Raw genomic sequence first — 13,456 nt, forward strand, 5'->3', positions numbered from 1 at the left:
AAGAGGGGGGAACATTGCAGGACAAATTTCTATGCTGGAACATGATTGTCTGCGAGACAGCTCTCCGCAGCGCTAGTATTTGGCCAGGCTGAAATCAGCGCCACGGGAAGCCAATCTGACAAGCGGAGTGCAACGAGCGCGGCGATATGGGGCCACTTGGCAGGTGGCCGAAGAAAGACGGCTGCCCCGCGAATGTGGTGCCAGAAGGCAAGTTTCAGCAGGGCGTTCCGGGCGAGCTTAATGTGTAGCCGCACTTGTTCTAGGCGAGATTGTAGCCGAGAAGCTTTCCGTCTCCATTCACGAGGCAAGAAAAGCAGAACGCAATGGTCTAGAGGGTTGAGAAGAAAAGTGCTCGTAGCGAGCTCGTTGCGGCAGAAGCGAAAGCCAGGAGCAGCGTGCTCGGTGCGAGAAGTAGACGGCGCTTCGCCTCCTTGGGAAGGAAATCGCGTCTGGGCACGAACGGCAGCCAGCGAAGCTTCAGAACAGCAGGCTGTTCTGCTCAGCGTACGAGCCTGAAGTGAGTGGCAAGGGCTAAGGGGACAGTTCCAAGGCATCTAGCTTTCCTGCTAGCAATGCCATTTCTACCCTGCTGTGGAAAACATTGTCCTTTGCCCTTCTGCTCCGAGAGGCACAGAGCACCTCGGCAGACGCAGTGCAGAGGGAAAGGACACAGTATCCGAGGGAGCGTGGCGCCGCTTAGGCGGGCAAAGCAGAAAGGTGCCGCCCGGCACTGGCTTTGACTCCCTGAGCTTCCTTGCTAGGACAGCAGCTGCCGAAAGCTGGCAACTAGGCTGCCAGAGTGCAGAATGTCAGCGGTCTGGCACGCCTGCTTGCCGAAAGCCAGGATCAGCGAGACAGCGTGCTAGGCTCTGTTTCACAGCACCTTGGAGAACACGCCCTTGAAGAATGCCGTCTCTGTTCCGCAAAAGCTCTGCCACAGTGAAGGTGGAAGAAGCAGCCTGTGGCCACGGGCAGAGCTGGTCAACAGCTGCGCCTAACTTTCCCAAGCTGCGAGAGCATTCTCAGCCGAGTTCTGCTTTGACAGAGCTATTGCTGAACTTTTGCAGTCCCGGAGGCTGCTGAAACCAAGGCTGTGTTCTGCCTCTTCATTCTTGCCTTCCTGTGCTCCAGCGAGAAGTGAAGCTCTGGCACGGCATTCAGCTTTGCCGCCTCTCTGCACGGAAAGCACTAGACAGAACTAGTGTGCTTCGTGCATGCTCTCTCCTCGCTTTTATGGTCACTGCTCTGCTTTTTGCTTGGCAGCGTTCCAAGGGTCCACGGCATACCTCTTGCACAGCGAGAGGTGGCCGGCGAGGAATACTTGCTGGCTTAAGTCGTTCCATGCTCAAGGCATTCATCAGAGCAACACCATGCGGGAAAAGAGGGGGGAACATTGCAGGACAAATTTCTATGCTGGAACATGATTGTCTGCGAGACAGCTCTCCGCAGCGCTAGTATTTGGCCAGGCTGAAATCAGCGCCACGGGAAGCCAATCTGACAAGCGGAGTGCAACGAGCGCGGCGATATGGGGCCACTTGGCAGGTGGCCGAAGAAAGACGGCTGCCCCGCGAATGTGGTGCCAGAAGGCAAGTTTCAGCAGGGCGTTCCGGGCGAGCTTAATGTGTAGCCGCACTTGTTCTAGGCGAGATTGTAGCCGAGAAGCTTTCCGTCTCCATTCACGAGGCAAGAAAAGCAGAACGCAATGGTCTAGAGGGTTGAGAAGAAAAGTGCTCGTAGCGAGCTCGTTGCGGCAGAAGCGAAAGCCAGGAGCAGCGTGCTCGGTGCGAGAAGTAGACGGCGCTTCGCCTCCTTGGGAAGGAAATCGCGTCTGGGCACGAACGGCAGCCAGCGAAGCTTCAGAACAGCAGGCTGTTCTGCTCAGCGTACGAGCCTGAAGTGAGTGGCAAGGGCTAAGGGGACAGTTCCAAGGCATCTAGCTTTCCTGCTAGCAATGCCATTTCTACCCTGCTGTGGAAAACATTGTCCTTTGCCCTTCTGCTCCGAGAGGCACAGAGCACCTCGGCAGACGCAGTGCAGAGGGAAAGGACACAGTATCCGAGGGAGCGTGGCGCCGCTTAGGCGGGCAAAGCAGAAAGGTGCCGCCCGGCACTGGCTTTGACTCCCTGAGCTTCCTTGCTAGGACAGCAGCTGCCGAAAGCTGGCAACTAGGCTGCCAGAGTGCAGAATGTCAGCGGTCTGGCACGCCTGCTTGCCGAAAGCCAGGATCAGCGAGACAGCGTGCTAGGCTCTGTTTCACAGCACCTTGGAGAACACGCCCTTGAAGAATGCCGTCTCTGTTCCGCAAAAGCTCTGCCACAGTGAAGGTGGAAGAAGCAGCCTGTGGCCACGGGCAGAGCTGGTCAACAGCTGCGCCTAACTTTCCCAAGCTGCGAGAGCATTCTCAGCCGAGTTCTGCTTTGACAGAGCTATTGCTGAACTTTTGCAGCCCCGGAGGCTGCTGAAACCAAGGCTGTGTTCTGCCTCTTCATTCTTGCCTTCCTGTGCTCCAGCGAGAAGTGAAGCTCTGGCACGGCATTCAGCTTTGCCGCCTCTCTGCACGGAAAGCACTAGACAGAACTAGTGTGCTTCGTGCATGCTCTCTCCTCGCTTTTATGGTCACTGCTCTGCTTTTTGCTTGGCAGCGTTCCAAGGGTCCACGGCATACCTCTTGCACAGCGAGAGGTGGCCGGCGAGGAATACTTGCTGGCTTAAGTCGTTCCATGCTCAAGGCATTCATCAGAGCAACACCATGCGGGAAAAGAGGGGGGAACATTGCAGGACAAATTTCTATGCTGGAACATGATTGTCTGCGAGACAGCTCTCCGCAGCGCTAGTATTTGGCCAGGCTGAAATCAGCGCCACGGGAAGCCAATCTGACAAGCGGAGTGCAACGAGCGCGGCGATATGGGGCCACTTGGCAGGTGGCCGAAGAAAGACGGCTGCCCCGCGAATGTGGTGCCAGAAGGCAAGTTTCAGCAGGGCGTTCCGGGCGAGCTTAATGTGTAGCCGCACTTGTTCTAGGCGAGATTGTAGCCGAGAAGCTTTCCGTCTCCATTCACGAGACAAGAAAAGCAGAACGCAATGGTCTAGAGGGTTGAGAAGAAAAGTGCTCGTAGCGAGCTCGTTGCGGCAGAAGCGAAAGCCAGGAGCAGCGTGCTCGGTGCGAGAAGTAGACGGCGCTTCGCCTCCTTGGGAAGGAAATCGCGTCTGGGCACGAACGGCAGCCAGCGAAGCTTCAGAACAGCAGGCTGTTCTGCTCAGCGTACGAGCCTGAAGTGAGTGGCAAGGGCTAAGGGGACAGTTCCAAGGCATCTAGCTTTCCTGCTAGCAATGCCATTTCTACCCTGCTGTGGAAAACATTGTCCTTTGCCCTTCTGCTCCGAGAGGCACAGAGCACCTCGGCAGACGCAGTGCAGAGGGAAAGGACACAGTATCCGAGGGAGCGTGGCGCCGCTTAGGCGGGCAAAGCAGAAAGGTGCCGCCCGGCACTGGCTTTGACTCCCTGAGCTTCCTTGCTAGGACAGCAGCTGCCGAAAGCTGGCAACTAGGCTGCCAGAGTGCAGAATGTCAGCGGTCTGGCACGCCTGCTTGCCGAAAGCCAGGATCAGCGAGACAGCGTGCTAGGCTCTGTTTCACAGCACCTTGGAGAACACGCCCTTGAAGAATGCCGTCTCTGTTCCGCAAAAGCTCTGCCACAGTGAAGGTGGAAGAAGCAGCCTGTGGCCACGGGCAGAGCTGGTCAACAGCTGCGCCTAACTTTCCCAAGCTGCGAGAGCATTCTCAGCCGAGTTCTGCTTTGACAGAGCTATTGCTGAACTTTTGCAGTCCCGGAGGCTGCTGAAACCAAGGCTGTGTTCTGCCTCTTCGTTCTTGCCTTCCTGTGCTCCAGCGAGAAGTGAAGCTCTGGCACGGCATTCAGCTTTGCCGCCTCTCTGCACGGAAAGCACTAGACAGAACTAGTGTGCTTCGTGCATGCTCTCTCCTCGCTTTTATGGTCACTGCTCTGCTTTTTGCTTGGCAGCGTTCCAAGGGTCCACGGCATACCTCTTGCACAGCGAGAGGTGGCCGGCGAGGAATACTTGCTGGCTTAAGTCGTTCCATGCTCAAGGCATTCATCAGAGCAACACCATGCGGGAAAAGAGGGGGGAACATTGCAGGACAAATTTCTATGCTGGAACATGATTGTCTGCGAGACAGCTCTCCGCAGCGCTAGTATTTGGCCAGGCTGAAATCAGCGCCACGGGAAGCCAATCTGACAAGCGGAGTGCAACGAGCGCGGCGATATGGGGCCACTTGGCAGGTGGCCGAAGAAAGACGGCTGCCCCGCGAATGTGGTGCCAGAAGGCAAGTTTCAGCAGGGCGTTCCGGGCGAGCTTAATGTGTAGCCGCACTTGTTCTAGGCGAGATTGTAGCCGAGAAGCTTTCCGTCTCCATTCACGAGGCAAGAAACGCAGAACGCAATGGTCTAGAGGGTTGAGAAGAAAAGTGCTCGTAGCGAGCTCGTTGCGGCAGAAGCGAAAGCCAGGAGCAGCGTGCTCGGTGCGAGAAGTAGACGGCGCTTCGCCTCCTTGGGAAGGAAATCGCGTCTGGGCACGAACGGCAGCCAGCGAAGCTTCAGAACAGCAGGCTGTTCTGCTCAGCGTACGAGCCTGAAGTGAGTGGCAAGGGCTAAGGGGACAGTTCCAAGGCATCTAGCTTTCCTGCTAGCAATGCCATTTCTACCCTGCTGTGGAAAACATTGTCCTTTGCCCTTCTGCTCCGAGAGGCACAGAGCACCTCGGCAGACGCAGTGCAGAGGGAAAGGACACAGTATCCGAGGGAGCGTGGCGCCGCTTAGGCGGGCAAAGCAGAAAGGTGCCGCCCGGCACTGGCTTTGATTCCCTGAGCTTCCTTGCTAGGACAGCAGCTGCCGAAAGCTGGCAACTAGGCTGCCAGAGTGCAGAATGTCAGCGGTCTGGCACGCCTGCTTGCCGAAAGCCAGGATCAGCGAGACAGCGTGCTAGGCTCTGTTTCACAGCACCTTGGAGAACACGCCCTTGAAGAATGCCGTCTCTGTTCCGCAAAAGCTCTGCCACAGTGAAGGTGGAAGAAGCAGCCTGTGGCCACGGGCAGAGCTGGTCAACAGCTGCGCCTAACTTTCCCAAGCTGCGAGAGCATTCTCAGCCGAGTTCTGCTTTGACAGAGCTATTGCTGAACTTTTGCAGTCCCGGAGGCTGCTGAAACCAAGGCTGTGTTCTGCCTCTTCATTCTTGCCTTCCTGTGCTCCAGCGAGAAGTGAAGCTCTGGCACGGCATTCAGCTTTGCCGCCTCTCTGCACGGAAAGCACTAGACAGAACTAGTGTGCTTCGTGCATGCTCTCTCCTCGCTTTTATGGTCACTGCTCTGCTTTTTGCTTGGCAGCGTTCCAAGGGTCCACGGCATACCTCTTGCACAGCGAGAGGTGGCCGGCGAGGAATACTTGCTGGCTTAAGTCGTTCCATGCTCAAGGCATTCATCAGAGCAACACCATGCGGGAAAAGAGGGGGGAACATTGCAGGACAAATTTCTATGCTGGAACATGATTGTCTGCGAGACAGCTCTCCGCAGCGCTAGTATTTGGCCAGGCTGAAATCAGCGCCACGGGAAGCCAATCTGACAAGCGGAGTGCAACGAGCGCGGCGATATGGGGCCACTTGGCAGGTGGCCGAAGAAAGACGGCTGCCCCGCGAATGTGGTGCCAGAAGGCAAGTTTCAGCAGGGCGTTCCGGGCGAGCTTAATGTGTAGCCGCACTTGTTCTAGGCGAGATTGTAGCCGAGAAGCTTTCCGTCTCCATTCACGAGGCAAGAAACGCAGAACGCAATGGTCTAGAGGGTTGAGAAGAAAAGTGCTCGTAGCGAGCTCGTTGCGGCAGAAGCGAAAGCCAGGAGCAGCGTGCTCGGTGCGAGAAGTAGACGGCGCTTCGCCTCCTTGGGAAGGAAATCGCGTCTGGGCACGAACGGCAGCCAGCGAAGCTTCAGAACAGCAGGCTGTTCTGCTCAGCGTACGAGCCTGAAGTGAGTGGCAAGGGCTAAGGGGACAGTTCCAAGGCATCTAGCTTTCCTGCTAGCAATGCCATTTCTACCCTGCTGTGGATAACATTGTCCTTTGCCCTTCTGCTCCGAGAGGCACAGAGCACCTCGGCAGACGCAGTGCAGAGGGAAAGGACACAGTATCCGAGGGAGCGTGGCGCCGCTTAGGCGGGCAAAGCAGAAAGGTGCCGCCCGGCACTGGCTTTGACTCCCTGAGCTTCCTTGCTAGGACAGCAGCTGCCGAAAGCTGGCAACTAGGCTGCCAGAGTGCAGAATGTAGGCGGTCTGGCACGCCTGCTTGCCGAAAGCCAGGATCAGCGAGACAGCGTGCTAGGCTCTGTTTCACAGCACCTTGGAGAACACGCCCTTGAAGAATGCCGTCTCTGTTCCGCAAAAGCTCTGCCACAGTGAAGGTGGAAGAAGCAGCCTGTGGCCACGGGCAGAGCTGGTCAACAGCTGCGCCTAACTTTCCCAAGCTGCGAGAGCATTCTCAGCCGAGTTCTGCTTTGACAGAGCTATTGCTGAACTTTTGCAGTCCCGGAGGCTGCTGAAACCAAGGCTGTGTTCTGCCTCTTCGTTCTTGCCTTCCTGTGCTCCAGCGAGAAGTGAAGCTCTGGCACGGCATTCAGCTTTGCCGCCTCTCTGCACGGAAAGCACTAGACAGAACTAGTGTGCTTCGTGCATGCTCTCTCCTCGCTTTTATGGTCACTGCTCTGCTTTTTGCTTGGCAGCGTTCCAAGGGTCCACGGCATACCTCTTGCACAGCGAGAGGTGGCCGGCGAGGAATACTTGCTGGCTTAAGTCGTTCCATGCTCAAGGCATTCATCAGAGCAACACCATGCGGGAAAAGAGGGGGGAACATTGCAGGACAAATTTCTATGCTGGAACATGATTGTCTGCGAGACAGCTCTCCGCAGCGCTAGTATTTGGCCAGGCTGAAATCAGCGCCACGGGAAGCCAATCTGACAAGCGGAGTGCAACGAGCGCGGCGATATGGGGCCACTTGGCAGGTGGCCGAAGAAAGACGGCTGCCCCGCGAATGTGGTGCCAGAAGGCAAGTTTCAGCAGGGCGTTCCGGGCGAGCTTAATGTGTAGCCGCACTTGTTCTAGGCGAGATTGTAGCCGAGAAGCTTTCCGTCTCCATTCACGAGGCAAGAAAAGCAGAACGCAATGGTCTAGAGGGTTGAGAAGAAAAGTGCTCGTAGCGAGCTCGTTGCGGCAGAAGCGAAAGCCAGGAGCAGCGTGCTCGGTGCGAGAAGTAGACGGCGCTTCGCCTCCTTGGGAAGGAAATCGCGTCTGGGCACGAACGGCAGCCAGCGAAGCTTCAGAACAGCAGGCTGTTCTGCTCAGCGTACGAGCCTGAAGTGAGTGGCAAGGGCTAAGGGGACAGTTCCAAGGCATCTAGCTTTCCTGCTAGCAATGCCATTTCTACCCTGCTGTGGAAAACATTGTCCTTTGCCCTTCTGCTCCGAGAGGCACAGAGCACCTCGGCAGACGCAGTGCAGAGGGAAAGGACACAGTATCCGAGGGAGCGTGGCGCCGCTTAGGCGGGCAAAGCAGAAAGGTGCCGCCCGGCACTGGCTTTGACTCCCTGAGCTTCCTTGCTAGGACAGCAGCTGCCGAAAGCTGGCAACTAGGCTGCCAGAGTGCAGAATGTCAGCGGTCTGGCACGCCTGCTTGCCGAAAGCCAGGATCAGCGAGACAGCGTGCTAGGCTCTGTTTCACAGCACCTTGGAGAACACGCCCTTGAAGAATGCCGTCTCTGTTCCGCAAAAGCTCTGCCACAGTGAAGGTGGAAGAAGCAGCCTGTGGCCACGGGCAGAGCTGGTCAACAGCTGCGCCTAACTTTCCCAAGCTGCGAGAGCATTCTCAGCCGAGTTCTGCTTTGACAGAGCTATTGCTGAACTTTTGCAGTCCCGGAGGCTGCTGAAACCAAGGCTGTGTTCTGCCTCTTCGTTCTTGCCTTCCTGTGCTCCAGCGAGAAGTGAAGCTCTGGCACGGCATTCAGCTTTGCCGCCTCTCTGCACGGAAAGCACTAGACAGAACTAGTGTGCTTCGTGCATGCTCTCTCCTCGCTTTTATGGTCACTGCTCTGCTTTTTGCTTGGCAGCGTTCCAAGGGTCCACGGCATACCTCTTGCACAGCGAGAGGTGGCCGGCGAGGAATACTTGCTGGCTTAAGTCGTTCCATGCTCAAGGCATTCATCAGAGCAACACCATGCGGGAAAAGAGGGGGGAACATTGCAGGACAAATTTCTATGCTGGAACATGATTGTCTGCGAGACAGCTCTCCGCAGCGCTAGTATTTGGCCAGGCTGAAATCAGCGCCACGGGAAGCCAATCTGACAAGCGGAGTGCAACGAGCGCGGCGATATGGGGCCACTTGGCAGGTGGCCGAAGAAAGACGGCTGCCCCGCGAATGTGGTGCCAGAAGGCAAGTTTCAGCAGGGCGTTCCGGGCGAGCTTAATGTGTAGCCGCACTTGTTCTAGGCGAGATTGTAGCCGAGAAGCTTTCCGTCTCCATTCACGAGGCAAGAAAAGCAGAACGCAATGGTCTAGAGGGTTGAGAAGAAAAGTGCTCGTAGCGAGCTCGTTGCGGCAGAAGCGAAAGCCAGGAGCAGCGTGCTCGGTGCGAGAAGTAGACGGCGCTTCGCCTCCTTGGGAAGGAAATCGCGTCTGGGCACGAACGGCAGCCAGCGAAGCTTCAGAACAGCAGGCTGTTCTGCTCAGCGTACGAGCCTGAAGTGAGTGGCAAGGGCTAAGGGGACAGTTCCAAGGCATCTAGCTTTCCTGCTAGCAATGCCATTTCTACCCTGCTGTGGAAAACATTGTCCTTTGCCCTTCTGCTCCGAGAGGCACAGAGCACCTCGGCAGACGCAGTGCAGAGGGAAAGGACACAGTATCCGAGGGAGCGTGGCGCCGCTTAGGCGGGCAAAGCAGAAAGGTGCCGCCCGGCACTGGCTTTGACTCCCTGAGCTTCCTTGCTAGGACAGCAGCTGCCGAAAGCTGGCAACTAGGCTGCCAGAGTGCAGAATGTCAGCGGTCTGGCACGCCTGCTTGCCGAAAGCCAGGATCAGCGAGACAGCGTGCTAGGCTCTGTTTCACAGCACCTTGGAGAACACGCCCTTGAAGAATGCCGTCTCTGTTCCGCAAAAGCTCTGCCACAGTGAAGGTGGAAGAAGCAGCCTGTGGCCACGGGCAGAGCTGGTCAACAGCTGCGCCTAACTTTCCCAAGCTGCGAGAGCATTCTCAGCCGAGTTCTGCTTTGACAGAGCTATTGCTGAACTTTTGCAGTCCCGGAGGCTGCTGAAACCAAGGCTGTGTTCTGCCTCTTCATTCTTGCCTTCCTGTGCTCCAGCGAGAAGTGAAGCTCTGGCACGGCATTCAGCTTTGCCGCCTCTCTGCACGGAAAGCACTAGACAGAACTAGTGTGCTTCGTGCATGCTCTCTCCTCGCTTTTATGGTCACTGCTCTGCTTTTTGCTTGGCAGCGTTCCAAGGGTCCACGGCATACCTCTTGCACAGCGAGAGGTGGCCGGCGAGGAATACTTGCTGGCTTAAGTCGTTCCATGCTCAAGGCATTCATCAGAGCAACACCATGCGGGAAAAGAGGGGGGAACATTGCAGGACAAATTTCTATGCTGGAACATGATTGTCTGCGAGACAGCTCTCCGCAGCGCTAGTATTTGGCCAGGCTGAAATCAGCGCCACGGGAAGCCAATCTGACAAGCGGAGTGCAACGAGCGCGGCGATATGGGGCCACTTGGCAGGTGGCCGAAGAAAGACGGCTGCCCCGCGAATGTGGTGCCAGAAGGCAAGTTTCAGCAGGGCGTTCCGGGCGAGCTTAATGTGTAGCCGCACTTGTTCTAGGCGAGATTGTAGCCGAGAAGCTTTCCGTCTCCATTCACGAGGCAAGAAAAGCAGAACGCAATGGTCTAGAGGGTTGAGAAGAAAAGTGCTCGTAGCGAGCTCGTTGCGGCAGAAGCGAAAGCCAGGAGCAGCGTGCTCGGTGCGAGAAGTAGACGGCGCTTCGCCTCCTTGGGAAGGAAATCGCGTCTGGGCACGAACGGCAGCCAGCGAAGCTTCAGAACAGCAGGCTGTTCTGCTCAGCGTACGAGCCTGAAGTGAGTGGCAAGGGCTAAGGGGACAGTTCCAAGGCATCTAGCTTTCCTGCTAGCAATGCCATTTCTACCCTGCTGTGGAAAACATTGTCCTTTGCCCTTCTGCTCCGAGAGGCACAGAGCACCTCGGCAGACGCAGTGCAGAGGGAAAGGACACAGTATCCGAGGGAGCGTGGCGCCGCTTAGGCGGGCAAAGCAGAAAGGTGCCGCCCGGCACTGGCTTTGACTCCCTGAGCTTCCTTGCTAGGACAGCAGCTGCCGAAAGCTGGCAACTAGGCTGCCAGAGTGCAGAATGTCAGCGGTCTGGCACGCCTGCTTGCCGAAAGCCAGGATCAGCGAGACAGCGTGCTAGGCTCTGTTTCACAGCACCTTGGAGAACACGCCCTTGAAGAATGCCGTCTCTGTTCCGCAAAAGCTCTGCCACAGTGAAGGTGGAAGAAGCAGCCTGTGGCCACGGGCAGAGCTGGTCAACAGCTGCGCCTAACTTTCCCAAGCTGCGAGAGCATTCTCAGCCGAGTTCTGCTTTGACAGAGCTATTGCTGAACTTTTGCAGCCCCGGAGGCTGCTGAAACCAAGGCTGTGTTCTGCCTCTTCATTCTTGCCTTCCTGTGCTCCAGCGAGAAGTGAAGCTCTGGCACGGCATTCAGCTTTGCCGCCTCTCTGCACGGAAAGCACTAGACAGAACTAGTGTGCTTCGTGCATGCTCTCTCCTCGCTTTTATGGTCACTGCTCTGCTTTTTGCTTGGCAGCGTTCCAAGGGTCCACGGCATACCTCTTGCACAGCGAGAGGTGGCCGGCGAGGAATACTTGCTGGCTTAAGTCGTTCCATGCTCAAGGCATTCATCAGAGCAACACCATGCGGGAAAAGAGGGGGGAACATTGCAGGACAAATTTCTATGCTGGAACATGATTGTCTGCGAGACAGCTCTCCGCAGCGCTAGTATTTGGCCAGGCTGAAATCAGCGCCACGGGAAGCCAATCTGACAAGCGGAGTGCAACGAGCGCGGCGATATGGGGCCACTTGGCAGGTGGCCGAAGAAAGACGGCTGCCCCGCGAATGTGGTGCCAGAAGGCAAGTTTCAGCAGGGCGTTCCGGGCGAGCTTAATGTGTAGCCGCACTTGTTCTAGGCGAGATTGTAGCCGAGAAGCTTTCCGTCTCCATTCACGAGACAAGAAAAGCAGAACGCAATGGTCTAGAGGGTTGAGAAGAAAAGTGCTCGTAGCGAGCTCGTTGCGGCAGAAGCGAAAGCCAGGAGCAGCGTGCTCGGTGCGAGAAGTAGACGGCGCTTCGCCTCCTTGGGAAGGAAATCGCGTCTGGGCACGAACGGCAGCCAGCGAAGCTTCAGAACAGCAGGCTGTTCTGCTCAGCGTACGAGCCTGAAGTGAGTGGCAAGGGCTAAGGGGACAGTTCCAAGGCATCTAGCTTTCCTGCTAGCAATGCCATTTCTACCCTGCTGTGGAAAACATTGTCCTTTGCCCTTCTGCTCCGAGAGGCACAGAGCACCTCGGCAGACGCAGTGCAGAGGGAAAGGACACAGTATCCGAGGGAGCGTGGCGCCGCTTAGGCGGGCAAAGCAGAAAGGTGCCGCCCGGCACTGGCTTTGACTCCCTGAGCTTCCTTGCTAGGACAGCAGCTGCCGAAAGCTGGCAACTAGGCTGCCAGAGTGCAGAATGTCAGCGGTCTGGCACGCCTGCTTGCCGAAAGCCAGGATCAGCGAGACAGCGTGCTAGGCTCTGTTTCACAGCACCTTGGAGAACACGCCCTTGAAGAATGCCGTCTCTGTTCCGCAAAAGCTCTGCCACAGTGAAGGTGGAAGAAGCAGCCTGTGGCCACGGGCAGAGCTGGTCAACAGCTGCGCCTAACTTTCCCAAGCTGCGAGAGCATTCTCAGCCGAGTTCTGCTTTGACAGAGCTATTGCTGAACTTTTGCAGTCCCGGAGGCTGCTGAAACCAAGGCTGTGTTCTGCCTCTTCGTTCTTGCCTTCCTGTGCTCCAGCGAGAAGTGAAGCTCTGGCACGGCATTCAGCTTTGCCGCCTCTCTGCACGGAAAGCACTAGACAGAACTAGTGTGCTTCGTGCATGCTCTCTCCTCGCTTTTATGGTCACTGCTCTGCTTTTTGCTTGGCAGCGTTCCAAGGGTCCACGGCATACCTCTTGCACAGCGAGAGGTGGCCGGCGAGGAATACTTGCTGGCTTAAGTCGTTCCATGCTCAAGGCATTCATCAGAGCAACACCATGCGGGAAAAGAGGGGGGAACATTGCAGGACAAATTTCTATGCTGGAACATGATTGTCTGCGAGACAGCTCTCCGCAGCGCTAGTATTTGGCCAGGCTGAAATCAGCGCCACGGGAAGCCAATCTGACAAGCGGAGTGCAACGAGCGCGGCGATATGGGGCCACTTGGCAGGTGGCCGAAGAAAGACGGCTGCCCCGCGAATGTGGTGCCAGAAGGCAAGTTTCAGCAGGGCGTTCCGGGCGAGCTTAATGTGTAGCCGCACTTGTTCTAGGCGAGATTGTAGCCGAGAAGCTTTCCGTCTCCATTCACGAGGCAAGAAACGCAGAACGCAATGGTCTAGAGGGTTGAGAAGAAAAGTGCTCGTAGCGAGCTCGTTGCGGCAGAAGCGAAAGCCAGGAGCAGCGTGCTCGGTGCGAGAAGTAGACGGCGCTTCGCCTCCTTGGGAAGGAAATCGCGTCTGGGCACGAACGGCAGCCAGCGAAGCTTCAGAACAGCAGGCTGTTCTGCTCAGCGTACGAGCCTGAAGTGAGTGGCAAGGGCTAAGGGGACAGTTCCAAGGCATCTAGCTTTCCTGCTAGCAATGCCATTTCTACCCTGCTGTGGAAAACATTGTCCTTTGCCCTTCTGCTCCGAGAGGCACAGAGCACCTCGGCAGACGCAGTGCAGAGGGAAAGGACACAGTATCCGAGGGAGCGTGGCGCCGCTTAGGCGGGCAAAGCAGAAAGGTGCCGCCCGGCACTGGCTTTGATTCCCTGAGCTTCCTTGCTAGGACAGCAGCTGCCGAAAGCTGGCAACTAGGCTGCCAGAGTGCAGAATGTCAGCGGTCTGGCACGCCTGCTTGCCGAAAGCCAGGATCAGCGAGACAGCGTGCTAGGCTCTGTTTCACAGCACCTTGGAGAACACGCCCTTGAAGAATGCCGTCTCTGTTCCGCAAAAGCTCTGCCACAGTGAAGGTGGAAGAAGCAGCCTGTGGCCACGGGCAGAGCTGGTCAACAGCTGCGCCTAACTTTCCCAAGCTGCGAGAGCATTCTCAGCCGAGTTCTGCTTTGACAG

The sequence above is a fragment of the Cinclus cinclus genome, unplaced genomic scaffold, assembly GCF_963662255.1.
Source record: "Cinclus cinclus unplaced genomic scaffold, bCinCin1.1 SCAFFOLD_68, whole genome shotgun sequence".
In the NCBI taxonomy this organism is placed as follows: domain Eukaryota; kingdom Metazoa; phylum Chordata; class Aves; order Passeriformes; family Cinclidae; genus Cinclus; species Cinclus cinclus.